Source organism: Cibotium barometz, chromosome 52 (assembly GCF_041138505.1).
Source record: "Cibotium barometz isolate CiBa-2024 chromosome 52, ASM4113850v1, whole genome shotgun sequence".
NCBI classification, from domain to species: Eukaryota; Viridiplantae; Streptophyta; class Polypodiopsida; order Cyatheales; family Cibotiaceae; genus Cibotium; species Cibotium barometz.
The window spans coordinates 26220149-26241293 of NC_141097.1; positions in this window are offsets into that span (position 1 = coordinate 26220149).

Sequence of the window (21145 nt, forward strand, 5' to 3'; positions counted from 1 at the left end):
TCCCTTAGATATTCCTTAAAGGCTATGTTTATCAATCGTTGGAATGTTGCAGGCGCATTGGTCAAGCCAAAGGCCATGACGCGAAAGGCAAACACTCCAAACTCCGTGATAAATGCTGTTTTAGCTTGGTCCTCAATTGCAATTGTGATCTGATTGTAACCAGAGTACCCATCTAAAAAGCTATATGCCTCCTTGCCTGCCACTCTTTCAAGAACATGTTCAGAATACGGCAAGGGGTAATGATCCCTTCTAGGGCTGCATTAACCTTTTTGAGATCAACGCACACTCTGAGTTTCCCATTCTTCTTTGGTACGATGACTATCGAAGAAACCCATTCTGAGTGCTCAATAGGGTATATGAATCCACATTTTACAAGTTTTTCAATTTTCTCTTGTACAATCTTTGCGTACTTAGGATTCATTGGGTAGGGACATTGCTGGACTGGTTTAGCAGTGCTAATCATTGGAATCGTAGGGTGGAACACCCTTCATATCATGATATGTCCAAGCAAATATGTCTTTGAATTCCTTAAGAAGCTTCTTGAGTGTAGCTTCCTCTGTCTGGGTGAGGTCGTGAGCAATAAAAACTGGTTTAGACTCCTCACCTGAATCTGCTAAGTCTATCTCCTTAACTACCGTAGGGCCATCGTAGACACCGCTACTTCCATTGGTAGGCGTTCGTTGGGCTTTTGTGTAGACCACTTTACGTTGCCCTGTGGTAAACGATTTGAAATGCTCGGGTGCGGGGTGTAAGTCTACTGGTTCTTGTTGTGCCAGGTTTTTTTCTTTTAATTCCGCCTCCTTTTGTTTGCTGAGCTAACTCTTGGTTTTTTCGCCTTCTCGCAGCATGACTTAGTTTCAGTTTCTCTTCGATTTCTAATTGGGCGACGTCATGAGGTTCTGGAATACTCCACATGACACTTTGGAGGTATTGTCCCCAATTATCCACTATCTTCCGATGAGCTCCTACATAACTAAGCCATTCTGTATAGTGGATCTCTCTTTGTTTATTGCAGTTCGTACATTAGCTCGATAGCATCGGCGCTTATGTCTCGTTTTCTTCTTACCAAGTTTTTGATTCTTGTTTCTATCAGATTCGGACTCACTTGGTCGATCTTCACTTGTGTCCCCCTCACTTTCGGATGAACTGCAGGAGGTCACTGTCCTAGGCCTTGAGCACACTGCTTTCCCATTTGCGTGAATATTTCATTCATCCCTCCCATCAGGCTTTTAGAGTCAGTTTCTTCTTGAGATTCAGATGACTCAGAGTTGCATTGGTCAGAGTGTTTGCTACTGTCATTGTCAAGGGAGTTTGCCACTTTCTTGCCACCATCAGGAGTCAAGTGCATAACACCTATCATGTTTATTGGCACTAACGATGGCATATCTTGCCCCTCAGGTGTTACCCATCTTGTGCCTCTATTCCCCCATGTGTCTATGGTTGTTGCTAGGTGTACCCAATCCATGTTATCCGACTCAGTCATACCCGGTAGGACATCCATATAACGAGAATCTTTCCCATCATGAGTCTCTTTTTGCATGTATAGCAATACCTTAATGGGGCGGAGTGAACAGTGGTATCCGATCGATTATCGATGATAACCTTGCTTCCTAAAGGATGTGCATGACCATTCTTAAGATCAACTCGAATGACAGAGTCCTAGAATTGTAGGTAGACATGGTTTTTTGACCAGTCATGTACCATTTGTGCTTCCCTCATGAAAGGACGTCCAAAGATCATTTGATATGACATAGGATGCTTGGAGAAATCCATTACAATGAAGGTATGTTTTACCTTGTATCCCAGAACCTTGATCTTAAGGTCCCTTAACATTCCAATAGGTTTAGCAATAGTTCCATTTGCCATCTTAACCACTATGTTCCATTTGCCATCTTAACCACTTGTTACCTCGCCCTTTTTTCTTCCTCACATCTCAACCTTATTTACAATTCTTGGTCCGCAAGCCCAATCCTGCAGGAGGGAAGTTTGCAAAGTGGATTTGTGAGCTTCAAGAATTCTCTTTCACTTTTATTATAGAAAACACCACTAGGGCCTCTCTTGCAGATTTGCTTACCAGGAAGGAAAAGGAAGAAGGAATAGGAGCAAAGAAAGAAGTATATGAAGATTTGGAGACACCACCAACTGCTTTCACTATGCATTTTGATGGAGCCTTTAGCCCTTCCAGGAAATGTGGGGCTGGGGGGATAGTTTTATTTGATCCAGAAGGAAAAGAGGTATGGACCAAGGGTAGGGAATTTCCAAAGGCTATATCAAATAATGTTTTTGGCTAAGTACAATGCATTAATTTGGGGATTAGAAGATTGCATAAAAGATAAAATTAAAGAGATAGAGGTTAAAGGGGATTCACAATTGGTCATCGGACAAATGAAAGGAGAATATAAGGCAAGGAGTCCTAATCTCCAAGAATTGTATAAAAGGGCAATGGAGTTGAAAGAAGCTTTTGAGTTTTGTAAATTTGTGCATGTTAACAGGAAAGATAATCAAAAGGTTGATGAATTGGCTACTAAAACCTTGGCTTCTTTCAAAGTAGCTACTCTTGCATTAATGGATACAGGTTGGCTTGAGCTCCAAGATGTTCAACACTATTTAGATACAGGATACTTCCCTCCTGAATTGAATCCTCAACAGAAGCAAAGGCTTACCAGGAAAGCTCATCCTTACACAGTTCTAGGGGATGTTCTTTACAAGCAAGGTAAGGATAAGATTCTTAGGAGGGTGGTGAGCCTAGAGGAGTCTAAAAGGATTATGGAATTATGTCATGAATGTTCAGGTCACTTTGCCTCAGCCAGCACAACTCGGAGGATCCTTAACACAGGGTATTATTGGCCTCGACTTAGCAAAGATGTCTATGAGTGGTGCCGAAGCTGTGAAGTATGCCAGGCATATGGGCATAAGCAATTGGTTCCTGGACCCTTAAACCCTATCCCAGCATATGGTCCATTTGAAAGGTGGGGATTAGATTTTGTGGGCCCACTTCCTCGTTCCTCACATGGGAAGTATTACATATTGGTGGCCACAGATTATGCAACAAGGTGGGCAGAAGCAAAGGCAATGGTCAATAATAAAGCAGTGGCTGTGGCATCTTTTCTCAGGGAATACATATGTGCCCGATTTGGGTGTCCATTGGAAGTCCTTACAGATGGGGGGAGGTCTTTCAGGAATGACTTGATTGAAGCTTTGGTGCAGAAATTAAAAATAAAGCACGTTATGTCAACTCCCTATTATCCCCAATGTAATGGTTTAGTAGAAAAAACTAATGGACTGCTTTGTGGATCTTTGTCTAAGCTAGTGGATACTATGAAGAGAAAGTGGGATGTGCATTTGTTAGAGGTCCTATGGGCCTATAGGACAACTCACAAACTCTCTCTTCGCTTCACACCTTTTCAGTTAGTTTATGGAGTGGAGGCTATTTTTCCAATAGAATTGGAAATCACAAGCCTTCGCACATCTTTTGCACGCTTGAATAATGAAGAAGAAACACATGCCCAACGCCTAGCACGACTGGAGATCTTGGATGAGAGGCGACTTCAGGCACTTCAAAATTTGGAGGCTGCACAACAACGGCACAAGGCAAGGCATGACACTCTCACGAGGAAGAAGAAGAAGCCAGAACTCAAGCAAGGAAGCTTAGTCATGAGGTATAATGGCTGTGTGGAGAAACGTAGATAAGAAGCTTCTTCGATGCTGGGAAGGCTCCTTCAGAATAAAGCAAAAGTTCAAAAATAACACCTATCTTCTAGAGGATGCAAGTGGCCAGGAGGTTCCCGGACGTGCCAATGAGTACCGGCTAAAGATATTCTACCCTCGAGCACCATGGCCAGCAGACCCCCCAGACAAGCATGGAGGATCTGCTCTGGGGGGGGGAAGATGTGACGTGATAAATTGATATCTTTCATTGTCAATTTTGTGCATATTTTGATGGTTTCTCAATGGTAATAAGGTGGAAGCTTGTCCAAGAAGATTGCGGCACCCACAATGGAATAACGGCGTGGTGATGCGGCGGCTTGGCGGCTATCCCGATAAGAGCATTCTATCTTCAAATATAATGGTTTTACTTGATTTCGGGTGCACACATTGTAAATGCCACAAGTATGCTTGATAAATACTTTGGTATGGTAGATGGGCTAGTGATGTGGAAAATAAAAGTGGGCCTTCATGCTCACATGGATTTTTATTGTATTATTAATATGGTATTCACCATAAGGCTACAAGTTGGGGAGTATGGAAGGCATGTGGAGGAGTGTGTGTAGGTGCATATTTAGGAAAGATTCTTCTAGAATGCCTACATGGAAGAGGAGAATTCCGCCATGTGTAAATGGGATCTCCACCTACATGCCACTTAGGCTTGGCTATTATCTTATCACACTCTCAAAGTCAAAAAGTCTTCAATTTAATAATCAATAGAAGACTTAGCCTAAGAGGACAATTGATGGTGACATCTACCCTTTTGTCACTGAAGGGTTGAAGATTTTTATGTTGTAATTTGTAACAATGGAAGAGAGGGTGATTCTCCACCTATAAAAGGAGCCCTCCTCTCCCTTTCAAATCAAGAAATGAGCCTCCTCAATTGAGCATTTTGTGTCATTGCCATTCTCTTATCTTTCAAACCCCTATTCAAACACTCTCTTTACATGTGAATGTCTCATTTAGCATTAGCTCCTCATGCTAAACCCAATTTTGGACCTCTTTGATGATTCATGATAAGTGGGATAAGGAGTTATTATCTTGATGGGCCTGTGACTTCTCAAGGTAGCCCTTGCCTTATTGCCGCCCTCCTTTGGAGGTACCAATCGTTTTAGCGGTAATGAGCATACGGAAAGACTTTGGGGACCATAGGTAAATCTTTACGATTGTCCGCTGAGCAATGTTAACCCTTACCCTCTAGCTTGAATCATGAAGGAGATGAAAGGCAAGAGGCTATGTGAAAATTGAGGTTTCATGCAAAGAGAGGGAAGTGCAGTTTTTTGTGGTCCAATACCCAATTTTCAACCGGTAATTACTCATCACTCGGGTGTTAGTTTCTTAAATTGATTATATGGCTAGGAAGCTCTTTATATGCTCTTTCCACTCATGTAACTAATTTCTTAATCCCTCACTTCATTGATGATCAGAATTTCTCCCAAAGTTGCTAATTTTTAGGCGAATTTTCTCTTGTAGTAAAATGCTCATAACTCTCGGTTGTCCGTTTTTGAAAGTTTTTATATGGGCGCGAAGCTCTCTTCAAGCTCTACGCACCTATATAATGCTTTTTTGCACAGCCCATATGGATTTAAAACTGCAATTCTCTGTGTATCTCTGTTTTTCTAGAATTTTGGCAATTTTATAGTCTTGCAGTAAAATGCTCATAACTTTTCGCTCGATTGCCCGTTTTTGAAAGTTTTTATATAGACGCGAAGCTCTCTTCAAGATCTACGCATCTATAGAATCCTCTCTTGCACAGCCTTTATGGATTTAAAACTGCAATTCTCTGTGTATCTCTGTTTTTATAGCCTTTTGGCCATTCTTTCTTCTTAATCATGATTAATTTCTCCTAATCCCTTGTCAAAAGGCAAACCCCATGTGTCTTATCCTCTTGTAAGTGATTGCTATATTCATTTTCTTTAATATGTTCCGTCCAAATCGCCCAATTCGAACGGATGAACCTTACCAATATTCCCCGTATGTTTCCATTCATATAATCCTGAGTCGGAAGATTTTCTTCGAACAAAGAATTGCCCTCTTGTTTGGAGCTGCAAGACTGGCAGAAATTCTTGCTTCTCTGGAGCCTTTCATCTTTCCTTCCATGAATTATGATCTCACCTTTGATGTGTATATCTTTATCTTAATCTAGGGAGAGAAAGGGAGGTGAGGAGGCTGTGAGGTTTCATACAAGTGTGTTTTGATTCTGAGAAGTGACCGAAGTCCAAACCCCAACTTCGTGTCACAGTACCACATCACCCTTGTCCTAGAGTTTGCATCATTTGCATTTCCAAGCATCCGACAGGAGCCCACTCTCTACTACTGTGTACAACACATCAACATTTTATCATCAATACATATCTTGGGACAATAGCCCACTCTCTGCTACAACACATCATCATTTTTATTCGACAGTTTACCTCGGGATAGCAGCCCTCTCTTGTCATGTGCACGCCCATGCCATGGCTTAATCTTTAGCATGTGTACTAATCCACAATCCCAAGTATAATTAAGAACATTGATGTTAATTACTTATGATTAAGACACAGAGGAAAGAGAAGAAAAGAGAGATTAGTGCTTAGGCTTTTCTTGTATGACTATGTTACAAAAAGGTAATTGATGCTTTTACATGAATGAGGCTTGTGGTCATCCCATAGGGGTTGACCCTAGCCCTTTCACATTTATAATAATCTTCTTGTTGATTTATGAGAACTCAACTATGACTTGCAAACTACTGAATATGCTTGAGTTACTTATATATGTTGCCTAAGGACCAGTCGGCTCTAGTAGAAAGCAAGTCGACCAACTTTGGGTGGATAAACAAATGCTCATTAGCTTTATTCACTGTTGCGCTTCACTATGGGTGGTCACACCCCATGCCATGCTAATGATGAAGATACTTCTGCTACTTATCAGGGATTTAGACAGTTCATGGTGGTGAAAATTAAGCCATGGCATAGGCATGCACATGACATCTCTGCTCACCATCTTACATCATCGGGATGGCAACCATCTTTGCTTCTTCTACAGTTTACCTCGGGATAATAGTCCTCTCTGCTCACCATCTCACATCATTGCGATGGCAACCCTCTTTGCTTATCTTCACCATCAACACCATTCGGGATGGTAGCCTTCTTTGCTCCTCATCACCCCTCAAGTATTGCAGCACCCCTTTTCACCAGAGCTTGCACCACTCAGGACGACAACCCTCTCTACTCTTCATCGGTGCAAGTTCTAGTGACAAGGGTGCTACAAGAGTGGTTGGTGTTGAAGGCTTGCATCAATGCATACAGAGGAACTTTGAGGTGGTGGTGGGTAGTAGACAATGAAGGGATGATGATGCAAACTCTAGTGTGACAAGAGTGTTGCGGTACCTGAATGATGAAGGGATGATGCAAACTCTAGTGTGACAAGAGTGTTGCGGTACCTGAATGGTACTACACCACTCGGTGTACGAGAGCCCTCTTTGCTCTTCATCTACCACCTCAGGTACCGCATCATCACCCTTGTCACCAGAGCTTGTATCACCTCATATTCCACTACCACTACCACCTTGGAGTGCCTTTACATCCATCGACATGAGCCTTTGACACCGATCACCTTTCAGAGTGCTTTTCCTCACATCAATGTGAGCCTTTGTCATCGACCATGCTTTTGCTCCGACATCGTCTCTGCTTCTACATGAATCTTCAACTTCGAGTCACCTCTCTTCTACATATGTTCACTCACCATTATATATAGATTCACTGAGCTATTTCATGCTGTTGTTTTGCTTTAATCTCTTGTACATTTAGTTCTTTTATTCTTTTGCCTTCACATGGTATCTCAGCTATCATGAGAAAAGGGATGGAAGACCTTGAGAGAACACAACACGGACCGTCTACCGACACTCCCAAAGGACCAATTCTTCTCACCAAAAAGTTGATTCTCCAAACTTTGATCTAGACCACACAAGGAATGGGACTTCTTACTCAATGGAGAGTCCCGTTCCAGATCTTACGTTGGGAGATGATCAACCCATCTACATCACCTCACCTTCACCCCCTTTGCCATCACGATCGCCCTCTATGACTTTATCAAATTTTGTTTCCAAAGGGGGATACATTCCTTCTGCCGCCCTACTGTGTCAGTGTGGGACCTTGGCATCCATCATCTTCTCTCATGGCCCCCTTTTTGGTCTAAGAGGGGGTGTGTGAAAACAACATTCTTCCCAGCCCTAAAAAGGGGATTTTAATGGGTTTTATTGGTTTTTATTAGGGATTTTTTGTGTCTTTGCTGCTGGTCGACAGCCTTTAGGCTAGCCGACCAACAGTCCCACAAACTATGTATAATTGTGCATTATCACTTCACCATTGTAGCACTTCTTGACCATATTAGGTACCATCTACTACTATTCTGCCACGCATACACCATACCTGCTCCATCACACCATCTCTTGTCAGCCCCAGCATATATGAGTTTACTATGATTGTCCACACCTTGGGATAGCAGTAGGCCCTGCTACAACATAATACTTCAATGTTTTACATCTGGCTACACTTTAGTACGACAACCTTCTCTGCCACATAGATTACACCAGTGTTACATATGTATTCGTGGGACAACAGCCCCCTCTACCCCACATAGATCACATCAACGTTACATATGTGTTCATGGGACAATAACCCTCTCTGCTCAGTAGAGCATATCAGCATTTTATCTTCAACTCATGGGATAGCAGCCCTCTCTGCTACATAGAGCAGCACTTTAACGTTTTTCCTCGGCTCACACCATCGAGAAACCAGGCCACTCTCTGCTATACAGGACATCATAGTTTTATCATAAAGTACTCTTTGTTTGGGGACAACAACCCACTCTCTGCTACATCACACCATCAGGATGGAACCCAGTCTATGCTTATCTTCACCATTGACACCACCAACCCACAGAAAGTTGCGGATCAATCATGGAACTTGACCAATACAAGCCCGTGAGAAGGCCTAACAAGAAGTGATATACCACATAGTAGCAAGAAGGACCTGGTTTGCCACCACTACCCGATTGGCTAAGGAAAGCCTTGTTGAACTCTTGTATAGTAGCTTCTTATGATTTCTCAAAAAAATAGGGGCTAACTGCTGCTCCAGGGAGATATTGATGCCCACCTCGCATAGGAGAACTTATGCTTTTATTGTCATGTAGTAGGTCTAAGTCAAAGTGTCCCAAGAATGTCAATAGTGAGTGAGCCATAGGGAGCACTCTAGCTAGTAGTAGCACACCAGTTCTAGCTTCCATAGTCACCACGTTTGAAGATCAATACACCAGAGTCTTAAACTTGGGTGAGGTAAAAAATCTAAGCATGAGGGGGTCTCACCCGTTGTCCATTATTGTGTGCTTCATATTTCACCAGCTAGTCCTATAACTTTAGTAGTGGCAGCACTCCGGGGATCATGATTGTTCATCTACTCATAATGTGGTGTGTGGCATGAAATTTGACCCGGTGCACATGCAAATGGCATACGGGACACAAGGCATGAAAGAGAAGGTTGGCGGCAAGTAGAGGAGTGAAAAAGTCTAGGGCATGTGTGTGGAAAGTTTGGTGCCGATCCGGTATGATTTACATGGTCATGCATGCATGTGTGTGAGCAGCGGAGGACTTACCCAATTAGGCGGGCAAGCATAGAGCTTGCCCATAAGGCGGCCAAGCATAGAGCTTTCCCATAGGTGACCAAGAACAGAGGAGGTTTTGCATAGGGACCAAGGGTCTTGTAAATATGCAAAAATTAGAACAAAGCAAAGCTACGAGAGCATTACCTAGATGGAGGGAAGGTGTAGATGGGAGGAGAAGCGGCGAGTAGTAGGATGGCACGTTGATCGATTATTTGCTTGTTGAAGTAGCTGACGGCATCGATGCTGAGACTTTAGATGGCTCTTTTAAATTTGCGAGAGCCATATGATTTGGGTTTTTTTAAAATTTCCTAGACTGTAATTTACCCGACATCTGCATAAGTGATGTTGTCTAGTATGCAAGCATTAGTGTTGTTGTCATGTAAACAACACATAATTACCCGTCACTTATGCGATGGTGCATTAGCACATTTTAAACACGTCACTTAAGCGGCGTTCATCATCTTTTAAGCGACGTTCATCATCGTTTATGCGACGTTCATCATCATCGTTTAAGCGACGTTCATCATCGTTTAAGCGATGTGTTTGGAAAAACCCATCATTTTGGCCCCATGGCTAAGGGGGAGGGGTTCTATTCTAAGGGGGAGGGGTTCTATTCTAGGGGGAGGGGTTCTATTCTAGTGGGCTTTGGTGAGATATCAGCCCCCCTTGAATATATGATAAACAAAATGAAGTAGTCCTATGATTTAAAATATAAGAATCTCATAGTTGATGCCTATTACTTTTCTTCTATTTCCACTCTTTTGGTCATTATAAGAGCTGCTAGCTTGTTTTCTCCTAAATTGGATTCTTTTACTAATCAGTTAGCTTGAAATCGGATTCTTTTACTAATCAGTTAGCTTGAAATTATTTTATTTTGTTGTAGGAAATTTTCACTTATAGTAGGTTGAGCTTCCAATACTCTAATGGGCATAACAAGTTAAGAAAAAAAGGAATTAAATAGTGTAGTTGTTTACTATGACATTGAGGAAAGCTAAGAGTCGAGATATGTATGTTTAGGTGATGATGTATACTATTATTTTTCTTTGATTTCCACTCTTTCGGTTGTTGCAAGAGTTTATAGCTTGTTTTCTCCTAAATTAGCTTCTTTCATATAAGTAGTTAGCTTGAATTTTTTGTGTTGTAGGCAATTTTCACGTATAGTAGGTTCAGCTTCCCATACTTTAATGGGGATAACAAGTTAAGAAAAATAGGAATTGAATTGAGTGTAGTTTTTTTCTATGACATTGAGGAAAGCTAAGAGCTGAGATATATATGTTTATGTGATGATGTTGTATTATATCCATTCACAAGCTGTTTCCCAAAAAGATTATCATAGTACTTATTTATTGGAAGTTTTATTGTAAGATTTGGTAGAGCATTCTGAAGTCTAACTTAGCTTCACGATTCAGCATTGAACCAAAGCCAACCTAACAATTACATTCCTAGGCTACATCTAAGGTCAAGGGGAAAAAGATTTCATGATTTGCATATTCTGGCAACCACTACAATGCTAAGGATGAAAAGGGTAAAGTAATGATTAGCGGTTAAGATGTTTCAACATGAGTGCAAACCAAAGACTTAAATGACACAAGAGGAGACAAAGGGTGAAGTATGATGAAGTGCTTAAGATGTATAAACATGAGTGTAAACTAAAGAGTTAAATGCAAGAGGACACAATAAAAACATTTGTAGTTCCAAGGGGCATTAATTACAAGAGAGCTACTGAAGGATATCATGTGTGCAACTTGGAGACCCCAAGTCAGAGACAAAATCAAAACTCAACTTGCCTACTTCAAAATGTTAAAATATGTAAGCTCCGATTATCTGGTGGAGTGTGTGAACACACCTAAAGGTGCAAGATACTATGGAAGGATAAGAATGCCACATGAGATATTGTGTGAGCGTTGAGAGCCAAATAAAAGGATGTGGAAAAGAGATTGCAACATGACATGATGATGTCTAAGAGAGATTGGGCTAGAAGCCTCTCTTTATATGGTTCATAACTGTTGAAAGAACGGTAGAGGGGGAGGAGACTGACACACACACAGGAGCAAACCCTAATGTATATTGCAAACCCTAACCATAGAGGGAAGCCATCTCCACTCTCACACCAAGCATAATGCCATAATCCATAATCCACACAACACACTATGAGTTGTGTCCACACACTACTAACCCTAGCTAATGTCCACACACTATGACCAGCTGGACACGCGGTCATTTATGTCTCACACATGTTCCTACCTAACATGCCAGCACATAGCATAGCTGGCTCACACTGACATCGTGCTTGAATCTCAACAGCCCCTCTCAAGCTCATGATGTCCTCCCAATGAAGATGTAGATGAGCTTGGGATATCAAGACTCTCAACACTCCCCCTCAAGCTCATCCCATGTACTCCCAACATAGTCCGGAAGTACTTAAACTTCTCCCTGCTAAGTGGCTTTGTAAAGATGTCTGCCACTTGCTCATTAGTCTTCACATACTGAAGATCAACTGTACCATCCAGCACCTTCTCTCTGACAAAGTGATAATGGACCTCTATGTGTTTGGTCCTCGCATGAAATACTAGATTCTTGGCCAATTGTATACTGCTCATGTTGTCACAATGAATGACAACTTTGCCATCAATAGGCTCACATAAATCTGTTAAGAGACTCTTTAACCATATAGCCTCACAAGTAGCAATGGCTGCACCCCTGTATTCAGCCTCTGTACTGGATAAAGCAACTGTAAGTTGCTTCTTGCTACTCCAACTCACCACGGCACTTCCAAGTGTAAAAGCATATCCACTAGTAGACTTCCTGTCATATGCGCTACCTGCCCAATCAGCATCTGTGTAGCCATGTATGTCCAAGATTTTACCACTCTCATAAAGTAGACCATAATGTGCAGTGGTCTTCACATATCTCATGATGCATCTCACTGCATCCAAATGTGGTTTTCTGGGGCTCTGCATAAACTGGCTTACTAGGCCCACAGCATAACTCAAATCCGGGCGTGTGATAATCATGTATATGAGACTACCAACCATCTTTCTGTACATTGATGGATCATCAAGCTCATCACCATAATCAGCCTGCAACTTCACATTTTGCTCCAAAGGTGTACTCATAGGCTTACACCCTGTCATGCCATACTTTGCCAACATATCCAATGCATATTGGCACTGTACTAACCATGTACCTGCATGATCTTTTACCACTTCAATGCCAAGGAAGTATCTCAACTCACCAAGATCTTTCATGTCAAATTGCCCACTCAAAGCTTTCTTGACATGTATCACATCTGCACCATGATCACCTGTGATAATCAAGTCATCCACATAGATGAGTAAAACAATCCCGTGCTCTGTCTTCTTCACATAGAGTGAAGAATCTGCTGTAGAAATCTGAAAACCAAGTGAGATAAGATATCTACTCATCTTATCACTCCAAGCACGAGGTGCTTGCTTCAGACCTAGCAGTGCCTTTTTCAATCTGTATACGTGAGTGGGATATCTAGGGTGTATATACCCTTCTGGCTGCTGTGCCATATACACTTCCTCTTGTAGATCTCCATTTAGAAATGCATTCTTGACATCCATCTGATGCATTTCCCAGCCATTAGCTGCAGCCATAGCAATGACTGCTCTCACTGTGCCCATCTTTGCCACTGGACTAAAGGTTTCATCATAGTCCAAACCTTGTGTCTGTGCATAACCCTTTGCTACCAATCTTGCTTTATGTCTCTCGATAGAACCATCAGATTTGCACTTCACTTTGTAAACCCATTTACATCCAATAACATTCTTGTCCTTTGGTAATGCAACCAAGTCCTATGTATCATTATGGACCAATGCGTCCATAATGACCAATGTATCATTATGGACCAATGTGTCCATCTCAACTTCCATTGCTTTCTCCCATACATGCTCTCCAATAGCCTTTCTATAGCATGTAGGTTCCACATGCTTCACCATAGATGTCATATATGCATAGTGCATAGCAAAATCTTGATATGTCAATTTGTCAACAAGATATCTGACTCTCTGGGATCTCCGCAATGCATGCGAGTCACTCTGAACACCTGTAACTCTAGCATGTGGTGGCACATATCTATCTTGCCTAGCACCAGGTGCGCGTAAAATAGGTATGCCAAGCTCCTCATCCAAACTCTCTGAACTAGATGACTCATAACCTGTGATTCTAATTCCTTCGACCTTCTTCTTTCCTTTGTCCATAGCACTACTCCCAGTGCTCACACTCTCATGCCTCAAACGTCCTGACCATGGACGTACACTGCTACTCTCAGCCTCTGCTGGCCTAGACATAGTAGTAGAACTAGAACTTGCTTGTGGCAAGTTCACAGGCACATCAGCCTCAAGTGACTCAATGACTCCCTCATCTTTTGTTTTGTACCAACTAGCAAGCTCATCAAACACCACATCTCGTGAGATGACCACTTGTCAGTTTGTGGATTATAACATTTGTATGCCTTTCAATCCCGTGCATATCCAACAAATACACATTTCTTTACCTTAGGATCCAACTTCCTTCTTCTTTCATCAGGCACATGTACATAAGCTATGCATCCAAAAACTTTGAGGTGACCAATGTCTGGCCTGTAACCTGTAAGCCGCATCTCTGGCGTGTTTCCATGAATGGCTGCTGTAGGTGTTTTGTTCAGTATATACACTGCAGGAGCACATGCTTCTGCCCAATAATAATCTAGCATGCTCTTTTAATTGAGCATCGCCCTAGCCAGTTCACATATGACTCTATTCTTTCTCTCAGCCACACCATTCTGCTGAGGTGTATACCTGCAAGTCAATTGCCTTCTTATTCCATACTTCCTCAAGAAATGCTCAAAAGCCTTTGAGGTGTATTCACCACCTCCATCTGTTCTCAAACATTTAATCCAACAGCCGTATTGCTTTTCTGCAAAAGCTTTGAAATCCATGAACTTTTCTAATACTTCACTCTTCTCTCTGAGAAAGTATATCCATGTCATCCTGCTAAAATCATCAATAAATGTAACATAGTATAAACTGCCTTTGTTGATAGATGGGTTTTGTGCAGGACCCCATACATCAGTGTGTACTATCTCAAGTGGCCTGCTACTCATATTTTCTTCTCTAGGAAACCTCAACCTTGCCTGCTTTCCAAACTGACAGGCTTCACAAACATGCATATTCCCATCATATTTAAATCTAGGCAATCCACTAACAATGCCTCTTGTTTTCATGTTCTTTAATCTATGTATATTGACATGTCCAATCCTCTTATGCCACATATCAATGTCATGTACCACATTTCTGCTTTTAGAAAACATGGCTGATTTTAACTAAGGAATTCCAGCATCCAGCTTAAACAATCTACCTTCTTTCTTTCCTTTAGCAATGACTCTACATCCATGTTTAAAGTCCTCAACGAAGCAACCATGCTCGTTGAAACGAACCTGTAATCCCTGTTCCACCATTTGACCAACTGAGGCCAAGCTCTTTGTGATAGAAGGCACATACAATACATCAGACATAGATTTTGTTTGACCATTGTGCATGACCAATGGTACACTTCCAACATGTGTAATGACATGCTGGGTATCATCACCTGTTTCCACATAGCCTTTTACATCCATAGGCTTCATATGCTCAAACCATTTTCCATGACACGTCATATGGTTTGATGCTCCTGAGTCCATATACCATGTGTCATCATTCTCAGCATTTGTCGTCATAGAACCCACAACATGTTTCATGGCAAACAAATGATTTGCAGTGCCATCATTACTGCTTGATGCATAGTTTCCACCATGTTGTGCATAATTTCCACCATAATGACCACCACGTTGTGCTCTACCCCCTCTCAAATCATTCTATTTGCAGAAACAATCTCTCGCCAAATGCCATATTTCCCACAATAATGGCATTCAACATCTTGCATAGAATTTTGTTGGCCTTGCCAACGTCCTCTACCACGGGGGTTACCTCTGCCTCTCTGAGGTGCATATCCACGACCACCTCGAGCACCATATGAAGGCTCAAAATTCTGTTGTGGAGGCTTGTCCTGCCATCCACAACCATTACCACCACGTCCACGTGATGCGAATCTCCCCCTGCCTCTAAACCCTCTCTGAGAATAGAAAGCCTGATTTTTGCCATCATCATGGCTAGTAGATGCATCCAGAAATGAATCACTGAGTTTGATTTCCTCGACCAGCAACAACAAGAGTGAAACCAACTCATCGAAGTCGGGTAAACCTGTACTCCTCTCACTGAGATAGATGTATCAAATGATTTATATTCCTTGCCAAGACCACGCAAGGTAATATCCACCAAATCATCATCAGGCATGGGGGCATTTATTGTGGCCAATGCATCTGCAAACTTCTTGATTTCTTGCACATAATCATATGCTCCTTTTATTCCTTTTCACATTATGTATCTGCTGCCACAACTGAGACTTGCGAGCACTCGTGTCTGTATCAAACATCTTGACCAAAGTATCCCATGCATCTTTGGGATTCTCAGCATCCTGTATGTGTATGAGCATAGCATCAGAAATATATATAGACAGATAATGCAGCACTTTGAATGCTCTCTCTGACCATTGCGTATGAGCAATAAGCTGCTGCTGTGTAGGTTATCGGGGTAGCTCTGGCTCTGGCTCAACACCTGTAATGAGATTCCAAAATCCTTTTCCTTTCAAGAAACTTTTTATCCTGTACTTCCATGCCTGGAAGTTCTTCCTATCCAGCTTTTCACCAACAATCTGTACTGGATTATCCGACATGTTGCTCAGCAAAACACCTTACGTTGATGGCACGAAAGCCGTAAAGCTGTTTACGCCTTTATAGAATGCCACACTTCCACACACGCATGCAAACACACCAGAACACCAGACCAAAGAGCATGAACAAGACTTATATTTCAAAACAGACCTTCACCTCTACAGAGTTGGTAAAAAAAAGCAGTAGAGCCTAATCCGCCTTCAGTCACCCTCTTTCAATGTTAAAAGCAACTGAACAACACTATCAGAAGGCAAAAGGCATTCAGTCAACATCCTGGCCTCTACACACCTCTTTATATAACTCATACTCTGGCCACAACCATTATTTCCCATAGTTCATCAACAACACTAGAGATGATGCAACCCGCCTTTCTTGCTCTGGTTAATGATGTTCATTATCTGTTGATGTTTAATGTTACCATCATTGGAGGCAAAGATACCTTCACGACTTTCAAAAGCATTCTGTCCATAAATGATCTGTAAAGTCTAGTACCAGGCGTGCTTGATAGCCAAAGGCTCTGCAGTATAGTGTGAAACAATTTGCCCACTCTCCACAGCGGCCACTTCTTGTCTCTAACAGCTTTGTTGTGTCATTGTAGCGAGGGAAGCGAGTGATAGCATAGCACCTTTTACACCTATAAAGCTCAACACGATCTGCCCCATATTGAAGGTCCTCAGAAGTCGCCTTGCCTATCCTAGCACCAGCCGTTTCTGCTCCACATAGAAAGCAGGGTGCTGCATTTATCCAACTTCCCGTCGCCAGCAGCTGCACTAATACCAAGAGCCAATTCTCTGCTGTCGTCCAAGGTTATCTCTTTTTAGCTAGTAGCCACCATCACCCATCCCAAGTAAAAGGCGATTCTTTAATCCTCTCTGCGCACACCAGAAGCCACCAGCCCGTTAGCCCAGACTACGTCTTCAGACGGCATCAGCAGCAACACCAATCGCCACTTGCCTCACGACTTCTTTAGTCGCCAACCTCTGCGCCTACCAGCCCACTGCAGCCAATTCTCTCTCTTCTTATGCTGTCCACCCGTCAGCCTGTTGGCCAATGCTTCCACGTCAGCCTATAATGTCAGCTCCTCCACGTGCCAGACCACTCTGTACCATCTTCTCTGCAAGCCCACTACCTCTACTTTTACACAGTTGTGGCTGCGCCTCACAAGGGAGACCCCTAACCTTTACGCGATGGCCACACACCCTCTAGCGTCCCCCTCTGCCTATACACACAGCAACGCCTTCTTCTGCAATCACAGTTGTTGCACCTCAGAGCCTTCCTCTCCCAGTCGCCAGCATCTCCACACTTCTCCTCTGCGTTAGCCTCCCCTTTTTTGGTTCTCTCCTGCGCTACCTCCTGGAAGTCCTCCCGGATAACACAACGGCCTCTCTCCTTTTTCAGTAGCTCCCGCATCACCCGCCACTTCCAGGTTTTCGTATTTTCTGGACTCCTTCGTTGGCGGTAGCATCAACAGCCATGTGGCCACATCAATACTCTTATTATTTTTATTTTCCTCCTCTTCTAATGGATGGCCGCCCTTCTCTCCATTTTACATCAATCTAAAGGCCACTTTATCATTAATTGCCTTTATGCTTTCCACACACATTGAAAAGCAGCTTCCAATGCCCATTGTTTTTCTTGGACGCCCACACACTTCAAGACGACCGAACAGCTGAAATCAACCCCAGAAAACCTCTCACCGGACAGGCCTGTACATGCTCACATCAATACCATCTACTCTGTACACCTGGCAATGCTCTCAAAAGCAAAATTTCACACACGCCATGTACATGTATGTACACATTATCAGCCTCTATTTTTGTCCACACAACGTACACTTCCAAACCTGTAAATGAGCCTTCCTCAGCTCAACCACACTCTAATGAATGTTCCAGATACTCCAATGTAGCCAACAAACTCTAAATTTGATGTAGAAAATCAACCTGTATGCATCCAAGATGAACTGTCTCACGCAGTCCGAGAGACACCCTGCTTTGATGCGCTTTCCAAGGATCCAAATCACAATGTAGTGGTGCAATCAAGTATGGGCAACTTGCATTAACACCTAAACAACCTCAATGTAGAGTATCAACACCATCTGATATGTGTACATATCAATTTTTGAAAACCCCTTTCTCTGTTTTGGGAAAAACCAGAATAACCAGAATAACTAGTAGAAAAATGGCTCTAATTTCTTTAATATTTGTCCAAATTGAGCAACCAGGAATTCATTAGCTTAGCAATAGTGTCCACCAACTCCATGTAAGAGGAATTTGTCCAATTGTATAAGACCAAAGATTAATTGCTCAATTAAAATTGCTCTGTTTCTCTGCAACCCTAGTGGACAGCTTGTTTAATAAGCTCATTCCCAGCTCAATTAAGCATAATTGACCAAATAAATCACATAGCCCTCTTCTCCAATGTGTATAGCAACCAATTGCTAAAGCAAACTTGAAAGAAACCAAGCACCCAAGTAGAAATCGATCTCCTCATAGTCAAAATGAACAAAATTCAGCTCTGTTTCCCTGTGCAGAATGCGCCGCCTGCTGCTGTAGGGGCCTTTGGGAGTGTTTGAAGTACTATTTGATGATGGATTTGAGTCCCCAACACACCTAAGTATGTGTGCAACCAGTCAATGGTTGAATTTTTGCCAAAAACACACTCCAAATGCATCAATTTTTGACTCCTTTTTCTCTGTTTTGTGAGAGCTCAAAAACCAGAGTTTTTCACTCAATCAAATGCATGTAAATTGCTCCAAAATTTGTTTAGGGCTTGCAAAGGGGTTGCAAATACATCCCTCTTTGTCAAATACATGTGTCTTTTGCCAGAATCACTTCTATTTCACCATACATCAGTGTTTCCAAGCTTTAATGGAAAGCTTCCAAAAAACCAGAATTTTCCTTTGCTTTGATTTGCTCTGACTTGCTTTGTTTTTGCATGTATCACCTGCAATCTGCTCAAGGATGTTTAGAATACCTGACCTGGTAGGCCAAGCTCTCAGATCTGATAGTATTTGGTGTGCTCCAAGCTTCACAGCTCCAATGGCAAGCTTCACAGCTTCTTCTTCTCCCTCTTCACTCACTCACTCATAAACCCTAATAAACAGCACAAGGCTCTGATACCATGTTGAAAGAACGGTAGAGGGGGAGGAGACACACAGACAGGAGCAAACCCTAATGTATATTGCAAACCCTAACCATAGAGGGAAGCCGTCTCCACTCTCACACCAAGCATAATGCCATAATCCATAATCCACACAACACACTATGAGTTGTGTCCACACACTACTAACCCTAGCTAATGTCCACACACTATTACCTGCTGGACACGCGGTCATTTATGTCTCACACATGTTCCTACCTAACATGCCAGTACATAGCATAGCTAGCTCACACTGACATCGAGCTTGAATCTCAACAATAACATACTGGAAATACAAGGTATTGAGTTTGCTTATCTTGTCTAACTCTCATTAGTGTGAAAATCAACATCATGGCTTATCTTAATTATATTATGAGCCTCCTTAAGTATATAGTTAATATGTGATTAGCACTAGGCTTCGTATGATCTCAAATTCTTAACATGGTATCAGAGAAAAGTTTAGCTAAGCCTAGATTGGTGCGTGTTTATAAAGTGTTAGTTTATGTATAGAAAAAAAATTGCGCAACACTCATTATCATTAGGGAGACAAATCATTATAAGATTATGCCTTCACATGGTTCTTGAAGGTTACTTGAAGCTGTCCATGGAATGTACAATGGAGATTTCAGCAGTATGAAGGTTTTTGGAGTTTACATCTTCATAGAAGCTACCAATAAGACAGTTGTGCCTTAAAAAAGTTTGGTTTTCTAGTCTTCTTGCATCATAAAGTGTTGTTTTGAGCATAGATGGTACTCGGTGTGTGAATGGTTGATATGATAAAGACATTTGAGGATCTCATGGCTCTTTACATTGGCAAAGAAGCATGTAAGGTGCATGGATGCTTGGCTATGGGAAATCAAGTTTGTGAGCTCAATTTGGAGCCCATATGTGTGTGCGCATTAAGAAGAGGATGCATTTGTGGATGTTGCTCAAGAAGATGAGAAAAGTGGTGAAAGTCCTGATAGCTTTCATATGTGTACACACCTATAGTTTCTCAACACCAGAAACCTTGTAAAAGCACCCTTGGAAATTTTGCATGCCAACGTGAGACCATGCCAATATGAGCTCAAATGGAAGCTTGTGATGATGATGAAGAAATTTGTTGGAGGCAAGCATTTGTGGCAAAAGAGAAGTTGCAAAGAAGTTGCTACTTTTGAAGGAAGAAGCAAAGTTGGAGCTCAATAGGAAGCTGAGAGTCATGGCCATGTTGGAACCTCGAGAAAGGGGTTTCAAGAGGCAACGCTTGTAGCAGAAAGAGGGCTGCACAGTAGTCGCCAGAGAGGGGAGGATGGATGCACAGTAGAAGATGAGTACTCAGGTGTGCAAGCACAAGAGACGCTATGACATGGCATCGATGGATGGTGGTCAGCACGAAGGCGACCTCAGTCGGCAATGATCTGAAGTCGACGGAGCTCCACATCAAAGATTAGCAACCAGACGTTGACACGACGATCTCGAGTGAAGGAGACACCATGCGCAAGAAGAAGAGCTATAACACTCAAAGAGAAGGCTGTAGCGAGCACATGTGGAGCGGGCGGCCTTCACCTTTGCATTAGCAGGCAACACAGCACTGATCACAGAGTTATTCATAGAAGCAGCGAAGCTTGGCGACCTTAGCGTTGAGTGGATAGGTTCTTTACGACACACCTCCTCCATGCAATCTGCAAACATGAAACAGACGCCAGTAGCAGCAAGGTAATAACAATCAAAGAAGCAACAAAACAAGCAAGATAAGGAAGCGAAACATGAAACAACGAGTATTGGCTGATGATTGGATTTCGAGTTGCGCGTTTTCATTCATGAACTTCTAGTGTTCCTGCCCGTTTGGCGCATGCAGCTTGGCACAGCGCAGTCCCAATTTAAGCCAAATGTTGCTGATTAGCAAAGCAA